Consider the following 13,580-nt stretch of genomic DNA (forward strand, 5'->3'; position numbering starts at 1 on the left):
GGTATGGCCCCAGGGCTATGGTGAGAGAAAATCAGAGGGTCTCACTTGAAAGAATTGGGATGTTACATTTTATTTCTGGGAGGCAGTGATTTTGCCAGAGGGAAGGAGTCATTCTACTTTAGCAGGGTTTTTTTTTTTTTTTAAATATTTCTTTGCATCTTTACCTTGGACTCTAGTGCCTGAACCTACAAGTCTGCTAAATCCTTCCATGATTTTTTTTATTGCACTACATGCAACATTCTTTCAAATGCAAGGTCAGAGTATAAGTCTCTTTTGATATCATGGTTGTAAAATGAGAAGTGGTGCTTATTTCAGATAAAACCTCTTTTTACCTTCCACAAACGCTTTATTCTGTCACACATAATATCTGATTTTTACATGTCAGTAAAAAAAAAAAAAAGAATAAAACTGAGGAGATGGAGTAATAATGTTTGTAACTATTGAAATCACAGAAATGCATGGCTGGATGATACATTGACAGGTCATTTATTTCACCGTCAGATACATTTGCTGTTAAATCAGCCAGGGAAATGGGTCTAAAATGGTTTTATGCTGCTATGTGGCATCAAGGCCTAATGCTTCTTTTTCAACATTGTTAAGTCATCAATTTAGGCTTTTAAGTATATTTCAGTCATCAGACCTTCAGCATATAGGACTTTTTTAAAAGACAGGTAAATATTAACTGAGCACGACTCCGTAACATTCAAATGGTAATTTCCTTCATTCTTTGAGGCCAATTGGAGGAGACACTTGCACATTTTCTTTTGAATCCTCATCTCTCTAGTTAGTCCTGCTTAATTAAGATCTAGGTATGAAGTCCCAACTCCTGACTCAAAGTTCAAGGTTTACACAAAAAACGATTTGATTCTTGAAGCTTGGAGAACTATGAAATTGATAAAGCCCTTATTTCCTCTTCTCTTAACTGATTACAAAATAAATTGTATAAAACAATATAATTGTATATAATTGTATTGTTTGGCCCATAACATATAGAAATGTTATTCGCCAACACCAGCACGAAGGAGGTGAGTGGGAGCAAAGTTGTACTGGGCTAAGGAAATGATACCAGATGGTAACTCAAATCCACAGGCACAAGTGAAGAGAACCAGAAATGGTACATAAGAAGATATAAATACATATATAAGTGTTATAAATATATACCTGCTCCCCTTTCTTTCCTCAGCTCCTTTAAAATAAATGAAATTATATAAAGTAATAATTATAACAATTTATTGTTGGATTTGTATGATATATAGACGCGTCTGAATAACAATAATACCACAGAAAATCAAGCTCTTCAGAATTAGTGCTTCTCTATCTCAATGGAATTAAACCAGTATAAATCTAGAGTAGATTCTAGACTAAGATATATATAAAAATCCCCAGAGCAACAACTAAGAAAATCCTGTTTTCAAAAGTGAAAAAATATCATAGAAATTAGAATGTTACATTAAAAATATTCACTTAGTGCAAAAATACTCATTGTAAAGGAGGAAGACAGAAAACAGAAGGTATGTGGCAGATGTAATCTATCGATAAAAACTTAAATGTGAATAAATGAAACAATCCTATATATATATAGGATCCTATAAATATAAATATATATATATATTTGCTTAGTTAGATATTGAACTGGTATAATGACCTATACAGGATAATAAAACCATAAAATTTGGGTTTATCTTCTTTACCATACAGAAATCATTTCCATGAGACAGTAATCATTGGCATCTCGTCAGTTTGTTTTTTCAATATCTAGCCTAATATTAATAGGATATAGAATGTTTCCATTAGAGATTCAGATGACTCAAGTGGCTTTGTTAAACAGTGTTCTAGTATCACGTGAAAAGAGTTTGCGATCATTATTTTACCTTGATTTTTAACATTTAATATTACCTACTGTTATTTATTGATATGCAGCTTCATCTAAGAAATGAGGTGGCCAGAAGGAAGCGTTCCTTGATACTAATCCACCCCCGTCACCACGACACAGACTCAGACTCCAAAATATTTATGTATAGATGATAGCTGGACATGCAGAATTTTGAAATGAATGCTGGTCTTCCTTTATGGCTGAAGGATTATAGTTGAAGTTATTTGGAAGTACAGTGTGTCTGTTCTCAACTTACAACCTCAGCCCCTAAACCATCCTCCTTTGTCCTGCTTCGTAATATTGGAGCTGGACCTTGTAATCAGTTCTCCTTTAACACTTGGCATAATGTTAAACATTATAGTAGAAGGCTCTGGAAGGATACCACAAGGGAGAAGACCCCCTCTTCCAGAAACCAGTGGTTTTCCCCTTTTGCTATAATGATATGCAGCTGAGCTGCCATTCTCATGTGGGTCACTCAATAGTGTGTCCCCTGTGGGGTGGATTCTTAGCACGTTTTGCCAGAACTCCAGATGCAGCTTTCTCGTGAGATTTGTTCTCATCTCAGAGGTAGCCACTCCCAGCAAGTTTCAGTGCCCTGCTCCCATCCTCTTCAGCTGGTGGCTTCCTAGTAGTGTTGCTCAAATCCCTTTGTGCAGTTAGTTTCTGCCGGCCAGGCGTGGTGTGCAACACCTCGGTGAAATACTCTGCCCTCCAGTGGGAGACAGTCGCACCTTCTGCAACTGGTTCTGAACATCAGTCTGCGTGGCTTTCTTCCAAGTTTCTGTTCCTTGAATACTCTCTTTTAGTCCTAGAGGTAGTGACTGCCACTTAACACCTGTCTTTTCTGTATTCTTTAGATTCTCTTTACCATTCTTATTGGTAAATTCCCTCTTATGAATTAATAATTCTTCATATTCATATTTCCCAGTGCAAACGACTGGTTTGGTTGCTGCCCGCCAGCTGACACTGGCTGATAGAGACGCAGATCTTTGCAGGGAAACAGCAGGAAGATGGACGCACCCTGCCTGACAACATTCTGAAAGAATCCACTCGTTGCACTTGGTCCTGAGCTTGAGGGGAGGTGTCGAAGTTCTCTTCCTTAAGCTTTCGACAGATTTCACCACACTTTTCTTTCAGTCAAGTTACTGCGTACCAGCCACCTCTCCCACCCCCGGCAAAGAAAAAAGGTCTGTGGTTTTGCGGGGATAATGGAGCCACCGGGCCGCAGTGCGGAAGTCCAGACACTGATCCTTGACCTCGGGGCACTCCCCTATCTCTCAGGCGCAATGTCTGTGGGCACAGATGGGTAGGACATGCTAGAACTCGGGGATAAGAGGGTCATGCGGCTTCCGGGACCATCAGCAAGAAGGACAATACCAACCCGCACAAGAAAAAGTCCAGGAAGTCCTCGGAGACACTGACCTTCCCACGGACATGCACCAGGAATTCTAAGCACTGTGCTACTCTGACGAGAAGGATGCACCTCCACTGTTACCCAGTGACCCTGGTCAAGGCCAGCGCACAGTTAAGGCCAAGTTGGGCCCCAAGAAGGCGTGGTCCTGTAAGCGGATGCCATTCACCAACCTAGTCTGCAAGGATGGAGCCACGTTCTTCCACTGGCGACAGGCAGCTGAGGAGGGCAAGGACTACCCCTTCGCCAGGGTCCATAAGACTGTGCAGGTGCCAGTGTATTCAGAGCAGGGGTACTAGCTCTATCTTCACGACAACTCTTGAACAAAGGCAGAAACGACCACTTCTTTGACCTCAGCCGCCGCTTTGACCTCCGGTTTGTCATTAGCCACGATCGGGATGATCACCAGCGGTTTAAGAAGAGGTCTGTGGAGGACTTGAAGGAGCGGTATTACCATATCTGTGCCAAGCTGGCCAACATGCACGCCATGCCAAACACAGACCTCAAGATACCAGGGTTTGATGCTGGGCACCTGCAACGGCGGAAGGAACAGCTGAAGCGTTGCCGGTAACAAGCCTCAGAGCAGGTGGCGGCGGAGAAGTACCCGCTACGTAAGCTGCGCCAGATCTAGTCCCGGCAGAAGGAGCGCGAGGAGCGTAGCCAGGGCTCGCTGAAGCTACCCGCAGCCGCAGACCCCGGTGCGGAGCAAGGACCCCGAGAAGCAGCCGCCCCAGGAAAAGGAGACCGAGAAGCCAGCTGTTCCTGAGCTTGCAGGCATCAAGTTTCCAGACTTCAAGCCTGCAGGCCTCACCCCGCGGAGCCAGCAGAGGAAACTGCCAGGGTGCGGGCCAGAATATCGAGGCCCTGAACAGGTGCTGGGTGTGGAGCTGAGCCTGACACCCGCGGAGGAGCTGGTGCGCGTGCTCTACGAGCTGAGGACCGAACTGGTGCGGCTGAACGAGCCCAGGCAAGCCTGCGCCAACTGCGAGGGTGAGCTGCAGGTGCTGCGGGTCCCTGCACGAGTCTCTGGTCCGGGCTGGGTGCTGGGAGGCCGCCACGCCAGCGTCCTCCCGCCCGCGGTGCCGAGCCCGGCCTCGACCCTGACCCCAGCAAGGACACCGTCATCGACCATCGTCGTGTGGTGGGCACACCCTTCGCGCCCACGAGGAAGCGACGGGAATCGTCTCCAGCTCCTCTTCTGTGAAGGAGGCGGAGAAGCCATGTGAGGCCACACGTGGTGTGGGATGCTGCTGCGTAGAGCTGGTGAGTTGGGAAAAAAACAACCCCAAAATCTTTTTACCTAAATGAAGACTGTAAGGGAAGTAACTCTGCACATCAAAGTGTGCAGTGCTTCTTCATACTTATGTAAATATCCTATGTTTATGTAAATATTTGTTTTTTTCAGTAATTAGCTTATAATAGTTTATCTATGCAAACTCATTTTTAAAAAGTTTTTTTTTCCCTGAAAATTTAGAGCACCGGAAAGATTCACAATGAATTGCACATGTTATTGTGTAGTGGTGTTTATTACATTTCCTACTGAAGTATCTTATTCTCAGAGCGGAGGGAGCTAAAGCCCTAGGGCAGAGTTGGAGGGAATCTTTTGAGTTTGAACGTAATGGCCATAATATTTAGTATTTTAGTTTATTTTATATTCTATTCCATAAAAGAGTCTATTCTGTTTTCATATGTAAAAATTATGCTTCAAGTTACCATTAAATTTCTTAATATTTTCCTTAAAATTCCTAACACAATATTTAAGTTCCACGAAGATATACATGTTCAGCAGTGATTTTTAACTGTGACTTTCTACCTCCTGGTTGGTGGCCAAGTTCCCCCAGAAGTGCAAATTCCCTCGTATGATATGTAATGACTATACCCTTAGAGAGTCTAAACACCATTTCAAGCTGGTTCAATTCAGTTTTTCCAGCCTTACCTGCCTACTAGATAGCTTACCACCTGTTTCTTCTTGGGCTTAAAAGAATCCTTAAGCTTTTTGAAAAAATTTTACTGGCGTATAGTTGATTTACAATGTTGTATTAGTTTCAGGTGAAGAACCCTTAAGCTTTGAGAGGAGACATGTTATCAGGAAGAAATTCAGGTGGGGCATATGCAGTTTTGCAACACAGGCAGCTCTCCTTCTGGGTGGCTATTGGGCAAGGTGTTAGCTGATGATAAATTGAAATCTCCTGTAGATGATATCAGAAATGGTAATGGTTGTTCCATGAGCCAAACTTGATCATGTGAAGTTTGGGTTGTTAGTCTGTGCACTGTAGTCTCTGTAGTCCTGTGGGGCAACGTGGTCCTTGAACAAGAGCAACAGTCTCTCTTGGTTGTCTTTATTGGTGTGTACCTGTTAACCATTTCCTCTGGACATTCTTGCTGTCTATGATTGTGATCTATCATTCTAATTTTCCTTCTTTTCTTTTGTTTTTATCTCTACCTCACCTTCCCTTCCGCCACCAAAAAAAAAAGAAGGCCAGGACAATTATTTTATACGGTGGAAAAATCTTTTCCTTGAATCTACTCCCTTTAGTGGAAACCAACATTCTTTGAGTTCCCCAAAGTCTTAGGATTTTGGAGTAAATAGCTAGAAATGGAAATATTTGGAAGCCACCTTTATTTTTCTGTCCTGCCATAGACCTCACCTTTGGAAATAAAGACTCAATTTCCCTTTTGCATTGTCAGAAAGAAAATGGGAAGGTATGAGGAGAAAAGAACCCAATTTCATAACTCTAAATTGCAACCCGCTATAGCTTGGTATTTCAGATATTGTTTCTATGTTTCCAGTTGGATTGCAAATTCCATGAAGGGAGGCGGAATGCAAAATAAAGTGTTTTTTTTTTTATTATTTGGTAGAATTTTGCCAAAAACAATGTTACTAATTTCTGGGTGGGGGGTGGTATGTGCCCCCTTTTAATAACTCATTGATTCTGAAAGATTATTTTAGAAGCAAGGGCATCTAATCCAATGTTGGGAGACCTTAAAGTCTTCTTTTCCTTGGAGACGTAAAGACTGTTTTCCACGGCTGTCAGTGCATGATAGCAAATGTTATCAGGCCACGCTAGAATCATGCAGTTAATTTTTACCTTGCTTTCATTGTGATTTTACTTAGAAACCTCTCATGTAATAACTGTTTGAGATAGCTGCTATGTAATCAGAAATGTAGCCTCTTAAGCTTTTTAAGTGCTAGAGAACTTTAATTTGTAGTTTGTGAAATAGTGCTTGTAATGATCATTAATGTTTTGTAACTTGAGAAGGAGAAATCACAAACTAGAAACGGCAAGATGAAGTAAAAAAAAAAAAAGACCTCAAGCTCTTCTCACTTCATGGGGTTAAAGATTGTAAAGAAATCTCACGTCTATAAGAAACATTCTGCAAATAATAAATTTACCAAAATTTAGTATTTCCATTTTACAGGTTGTCTAATGAGTTGACAACGTTAACATAATACTTCTAAAAATAATTTATGTTTTCTTCCTAGCTTTTGATTTACATTATTATTGTATCATTTCTTGAATCTCGAAACATATTGCTTTGATAACTCTACAGAATTTTCAGCCTTGTGACTATTTAAACAAATCTTAGGCAGTGGGGTGTAAGTGAAGAAGTGATGCCATTATTTAGATGGTTTATTCTAAAATTTGTACCATTCAAGACAAAAAGCAAAAAAAAAAATCTCCTCAAGAAATATATACATGTATATACATGTGTGTATATATATATTTCAGGGTAACTTTTGAAAGCAGTTTTTTTGGGGACTGAGAAAAGTTGAAATAAATTTTAAAAACATATTTTAATGACATTTGAGAGTAATTATGGAAATTCTTCCTTCTAGGAGAAAAGTTAAAAGCCCCTTGAGAGCTTCATACACATTAAAGTTACTATAGCATTTGAATACAAATTTCTAGTTACATAAAATATGGCTTTATATAACTGCTAAATTTAGGAGTTTCTAATAAATATAAAAAAGCATTTTGCAAAAGAAGGTCCAAAAGACTGTGTATGAACTTCTGGATTCTGATATTTGAAATTCACTAGAATCCACTCATATTAAGTTGTTTTGAGTCTGGTTAGGAAAAAAAAATGTACCATTTAAATATTTGAATTATAGGGAAGTGCTTCTTTTTTGAGCCATAGTAAGCAGATTAAAATTCATCCATTTTTTAAAAAAGGGAATATATTTGGTTAATTTCTTTTTAAAGGAAAGAGATATTTAAACTTTCAGTTTATGTCTTTACTCTTTAGAAAAAAGTCTGAAATGGGAAGTAAACACAGAATGTATATGTCAATTATAGTTCAGTAAAGCTGGGTAAAAACCCCACAATACTATCCACTTGAAAAGATTTTCAGAGGACATTTCATTACTTCTCTGGCCAATCTGAACAAGCAGAGATGGAGCAGCCGTGAGTAGTCTGTCCCCTTTAGAGATTGTTCATGCTCTCTATGGCTGTGGCTACTGGGTTCTATTAAAAAAAAAAAACTGCCCAGAAGAGACCTGACCAGGCCAGGTCCTTTATGCTTTTTAGACTCTGTTAAAAGAGTAAATAAAGCAAATATAATGGTCCCTGGCTGGGATAGCCCTGGGCAGAACTGTGACATAGAGGAGCTCCCCTCTACTTCCCTTTCTGAAATGCTTCCTGCTCTTGAAGTCTCTGTGGCCTCATTTGGCGGCCCAGTTGCCCGGCTCTCTCTCCACTCTATTTCTTTCCCAAACTTTTCATTCTAAAACTTCTCATTGTCCTTATCCTTGAATGCCTTCCTAGGTAGCTTAGTATTTAACCAAGAAACGAATAAAGGCAGCAGTAGTTAATCAGTGGTCTCTTGTGACTTTCCCTTTTGAAAGTAAAAGCATTTTTAATTGTGGCATTCAAATTCTAAGTTAACTAAAGTGGAAGATTACTGACATTGGTCAGCAAGCCAGAGGACACAACATTTTGGGGGCAGAAGAACTTTTTCTGGCAGTTGTCCCATTATACCACATGTCTGCTCAGGTCAGTGTGGGATACACAAAGTCTCACGCATGCAAATACTTGCAAAGCCTTTTTTTTTTTTTTTTTTTAAGAGTATAGGTTATAAACAGAGAAGAGGGGAATCATTTTCTTATCCTTAAGAGGATGCTCAGATTTTTCTACAAATCTATAACTTTATATATTTGGCATGTATTCACATTAAGCAGACTTTGATAGAGGTCCGTGATGTACCTGGCTTTGTGCTAGGCACGTTGTTATTTTTATATTATGCATAAAGAAAATACATGTCACATCTTTACCTTATAATATACTAGTGACTGTTGGCTCAGATAATAGTACAGTGCAAAAGAAAGAACTTTTTCCTTATAGTGATATTCACGTCTTTACGTTACAGTTGACCCTTGAACAGTGGGGGGGTTGGTGGCACCAACACTTCTCTCCCGCCCCTGCACAGTGGGACATCTGTATATCGCTTTTGACTGCCCAGAAAGTAACTATCGATAGCCTGCTGTTGACTGGAAGCCTTACCGATAACGTAAACATTTGATTAACACATGTTTTGTATGTGATATGTATTACATACTATATCTTTACAATAAAGTAAGCCAGAGAAAAGAGAATGTTATTAAGACAATCATAAGGAAGAGAAGATACATTTACAGTACTATACTATATTTATCGATAACCTAAGTTTATTTCGTCTGGTTACAAAATGAATCCTTTGTGTGTCAGTACCTGCATCAGTGTTGTCTTATATGATACAAAACACTGTGGGTGTTATACGTATTACTAACACTAGGCATCAAAAATGAAAAGATAATGTGAAAGAGAAATTCATATTTATTTACAGGTATAATGATTTATACATGATAATTAAAGAAGCTGCAGCACAATTGCTTTATGGTGGTAGCCTAGTGCAATCTATAAGATTGCTTCATGGTAGCCACCTATAAAGTAATGAATCTTTATACAATTTTTATGGCACATAGTATTACAATCATATTCATAATATAGTATTAAAAACATTGTTACAATAAAAACACTTACCTTTGATGATAGGCTGATACACAGTTTCTCCGTTTATAAGGGAGGCATACTGTATGGTAATGTAATTCTTTGAAAGTAAAGTTATAAAACATGCAAATACTATGCCATTTTATATAAGGGTCTTGAATGTCCAGAGATTTTGGTATCTGAGGGGGATCCTGGAACCAATCCTCTGATACCGAGGGATGACTGTACAGGATGCAAAATTAAAGGTGTAGAAAGAAAAATAGTTACTGAATTAAAAAATAGGGGCAACAACTAATGACACAGGAAGAAGTAGAGGACTTTGGGAGGTGGAAAAGCAAAAGCATGATAAAATTGGGAAACTGAAAGCATTTGAAATGGTTGTAGCATACAATAAACTAGAAAAGAGAGAGGTGAACCTGGGCAAGTCATCAGGAGCCGGATTAGAAAATATTTAATGAACCATGAAAAGGTTTCGGACTTTATCAGAAACACTTAGGGTTTTAAGTAGGAGAGTAACATGATTTTTAAATTTGTTTTTTAAAAATATTCTTGTTGTAGTGAAGATAATGGATTGAGCCGGACCAATTCTGGATACAAAGAGACAAGTTAGAAGACTGTTGAAGTAACTTAAATTATAGCTTATGGCTATAGAACAACAAAAGAAAAGAAGTTTGTGAATTTGAGAAATACTTAGGTGGTAGAATACACTTGCAATGAAGGAAGGTCGAAGAGTCGAGGATAATACCCAGTTTTCTTGTTTGAGCAACTGAGTCACTTACTGAAAAATGGCAGAAGGCACCCATCTTTTGGAAGAAACAACATGAGCTCAATTTCGGAAATATTAAGTTTGATGTGTACATAAGAAAATTTAAACGGAGAGAAACAAGGAGAATTTGGGTAGATTTATGGAGCGAGTGTTGGGCTGGTGGCATATGTGAGAATTCTCAATACGTTGCTGATGTTTGAATTTCTGAGAATGAAAAGAAGGATAAAAAGTTAGTGTGTTTACAGTAGCATCTGAGAAATGCTGAGAAATGCCATTTGGGGGATTGTAGAAGACAAACAGCAGTGTGCAGATAAATAAAAAAACAAAGTAACAAAGCTGATTCATAGATTTGTAGCATTTGTTAATTTCCATGGGTAAGCATTCCTCCTGTTACTTATTTTTGAGCTACCAGTGTTAACATCCCCTTGAAGCTGGGAAAAGGTGCACACAATTGGCTTTCATGAATTGGTGCAAGCTGGTTTCTTTATATCCCGCAGAAACCTAGAAGGAGAAGCAGAGTAGGGAAGCATGAGCAGTGAGGAATTAACAATCAGTGCATGTAGAAAAATCCTTTAGAGATGCGAAGGGCAGGATACACTTTGTTTTGTTTTTTGATTGGAGGAAGATCTGAGTAGATTTAAATGCTGATGAAAAGAAGCCAACAGAGAGAAGAGGGGATGCCTGGTTGAAAAGTGAAGTCTCTAGGAGCTGAATACATGTATGTGGAGTTGGAGAAAATGGGATCATAAGCACAAGATGAAGGTTTTGGACGGGAAGAGGGTAAGCTCTTCTCTTAAAAAGCAGAGAGGCAGGAGGGGATAAATGCAGATGCAGATGGGTTTGAATGTTTATTGCAAGAACTATAGAGGTTATTTTCTGACATATTGCATATTTTGCAGCGAAATAAGTCAGATAAAATTTGGGGCTGATGAAAAGGTGAGGAGGATTGGAACTTCAAAGAGATTCCAAGTTGGAAATGAGTTGCTGGGAAGTGTTCCTTTGTTGAGGTCAGTGACCATAAATTAATAGAGGCACAAATCTATATGGTAAGGAGAAGGATATAATGAGAGGGTTGACCATGTGTGTAGGTGAGTAAATGGAGTACAGCTGAAGGTTAGAGGAGATGGAATCACAGGAATACGTATAAGGTCAGGCTTATGTATCAGTAGTAAATTTGGATATTGAAGTCACTGATGATGCTGGAAGTTAGTTAAAGAGAAAGCCCATTAGTTTTCAATAAAAGGGTGATATTGCTAAGGAGGATAAAGGGCCTTGTGTGAGTAACATGAGTCTAAAAGTAGCAGCTTGGGGTGGAGTAACTCTGGGTGTAACTGGCTGATGAGAGGCAGCTGGTGTTCCTGCTGTGTACAGGTAATGGAGAAACTTCAAGGCAGTTGATATTTTGGGGATGGGAGTGAGCATGGGAATCAGATTCTGCTTCAATCTACAAAGCAAAGGTAATGTTCAGTGAAGTAGGACCCTAACTGCTATTTTCTGAAACTCAAATCATAGAGTTGTTAGAATTTTCTTGGAATTTTTTTCCTTGTCTGAAGATTTATAGTTTTGGGTTTGGAACAGTCTCAATGGATTTGTTTTTATAAAACTAAAAAATGTGGACACCCTGTATGAGGGCAGAATCCATACACACTATGTTCTCATTTTTTTTTTATCCTTTGAATAAATACATTAATCTGTTGCTTTTGTGATGAGAGGCTTTGGGTGGGGGTGGGGAAGAGCAGAACTAGGATTTCAAAGGCTTTAGGCACCTTGTGGGGAAGGACGGGTCTGAGAAGCGAGGTGCTACAGAAGGAGGCCTAGAAATCGCCAGAGAACACACGTAGGTGTGATGTAATTTCCTTCTAAACTTTAGATCTGTGGAAGCCTTAGGTTTGAGAGAATGAGCAGAGATTTTCAAAGACTGGCCAGTCTCTCTTTCATAGTTATTTCTAAATTTTAGCCTCTGTGCCTTGTATTATAGCATTTAGTATCTCCACTTTAGTGGGCTGCTAAATGGATACATAGTTTTTATTAAAGCTATAATCTGTTTGTCTCTTCAAAAGTATACCTCCTCATTTTCTTATTGCCTTTTATCACTGCCCTCCAGAAAAACTGGCACCTGTGCATTAACACCAAATGAACTCATAATGCATCACCTATTACAGAAGTTAATAAGTTAATAATATTGATTACAGAAGGTGTTGCCTTTAAAAAGCATTCGTTTGAGAAGACTGTCAATGCACTTATGCATTTATTTAAAGTTTATGAGCTGCTTTATTTAATACACCATAGTGGAGAACAAATGAACAATTAAGTAAAATCAATTATGTAAAGAAGCTCTTCTCTTTCACCCGGTGAAAATGATTTTTAGAATGCAGATGGCACTTTAGATCATTCTTACTTAAGGTAGTTTATGTCCTCTGCATTTTGTGATAATGCATACAGTTTCTCTAAGGACGGAGACAGCAGAGATCCAGGGGAGCATGCCGTAGGGTCAGAGGTACAGTGATGGATATCCAAAACACCATGTCTGTGAAGGGGAAAGAAGCCTTTGATCGTCCATAGAAGAGTAAAAGTGTGGAACGTATTCAGGAAATGGGAACACAAGAAAGGAGAAATACAATTAAAATGCATTATATTTTAAGTAATTTTTAAAAGTGAAATTTAAAAACCATAAGAAATATAACTTTTATTTACCCCTGATAAATTTTACTCCCGTAAGTTTGGGTTGTATTTACTTAATGATTCATTGATTTTCATTTTTTAAGGTTGAAAGCTAGCTGAAGGTTCAACATAATCTCAGTTCATAAATTCAAGTATATGCAGCACCCAGAAGAGTGTCTAGCACAAAAGAAGCCGTTAATGTTGGTTATTCTTCTTGTTATTATTCCTTATAACTCAAAAAAACATGTATAGAACTTTGTTCCTAATGGCATAGCTGAATGTTGAACAATGGGAAAGTTAATAATATATTTTTTAAAAACTTTCAATATTTAATATACTTAGAACAGTCCTGTCACCTTTGCATATTGACCTTTGAGGTGTGCAACTTACCTTTTTAACGTATGTGTCTTCCTGCCCAGATAACACAGTAAATCCCTTGAAGGCAAGAATGTAGGCTTTATTTCTATTTCTGAACTCAGTATCTGCTTTAACATATGACACATAAGTGAAGCTTTACATTTAGTGTTATTATCAATATTAGGTTGGATGGAGGCCCTCCAAATAAAGGGAAATTTGGAAGGAGTAGACACTGAAGTATTTGCTACCATTTAAAAATAAATACAGGGCTTCCCTGGTGGCGCAGTGGTTGAGAGTCCGCCTGCCGATGCAGGGGACACGGGTTCATGCTCCGGTCCGGAAAGATCCCACATGCCGTGGAGCAGCTGGGCCCGTGAGCCATGGCCACTGAGCCTGCACGTCCGGAGCCTCTGCTCCGCAATGGGAGAGGCCACAACAGTGAGAGGCCTGCGTACCGCAAAAATAAATAAATAAAATAAAATAAAATAAAAATAAATATTATTTGAGTCTTAGAGGCATAACATA

At 39.1% G+C, this 13,580-nt stretch overlaps 1 pseudogene; it reads left to right on the forward strand.

The window, feature by feature from the left end:
* Positions 1-3,159: 3,159 nt before the first annotated feature.
* Positions 3,160-13,580, forward strand: part of LOC112413138 (DNA methyltransferase 1-associated protein 1-like) — a 129,330-nt pseudogene continuing 118,909 nt past the window's right edge.

Source organism: Neophocaena asiaeorientalis, unplaced genomic scaffold, assembly GCF_003031525.2.
Source record: "Neophocaena asiaeorientalis asiaeorientalis breed wild unplaced genomic scaffold, Neophocaena_asiaeorientalis_V1.1 scaffold14, whole genome shotgun sequence".
Taxonomy (NCBI): domain Eukaryota; kingdom Metazoa; phylum Chordata; class Mammalia; order Artiodactyla; family Phocoenidae; genus Neophocaena; species Neophocaena asiaeorientalis.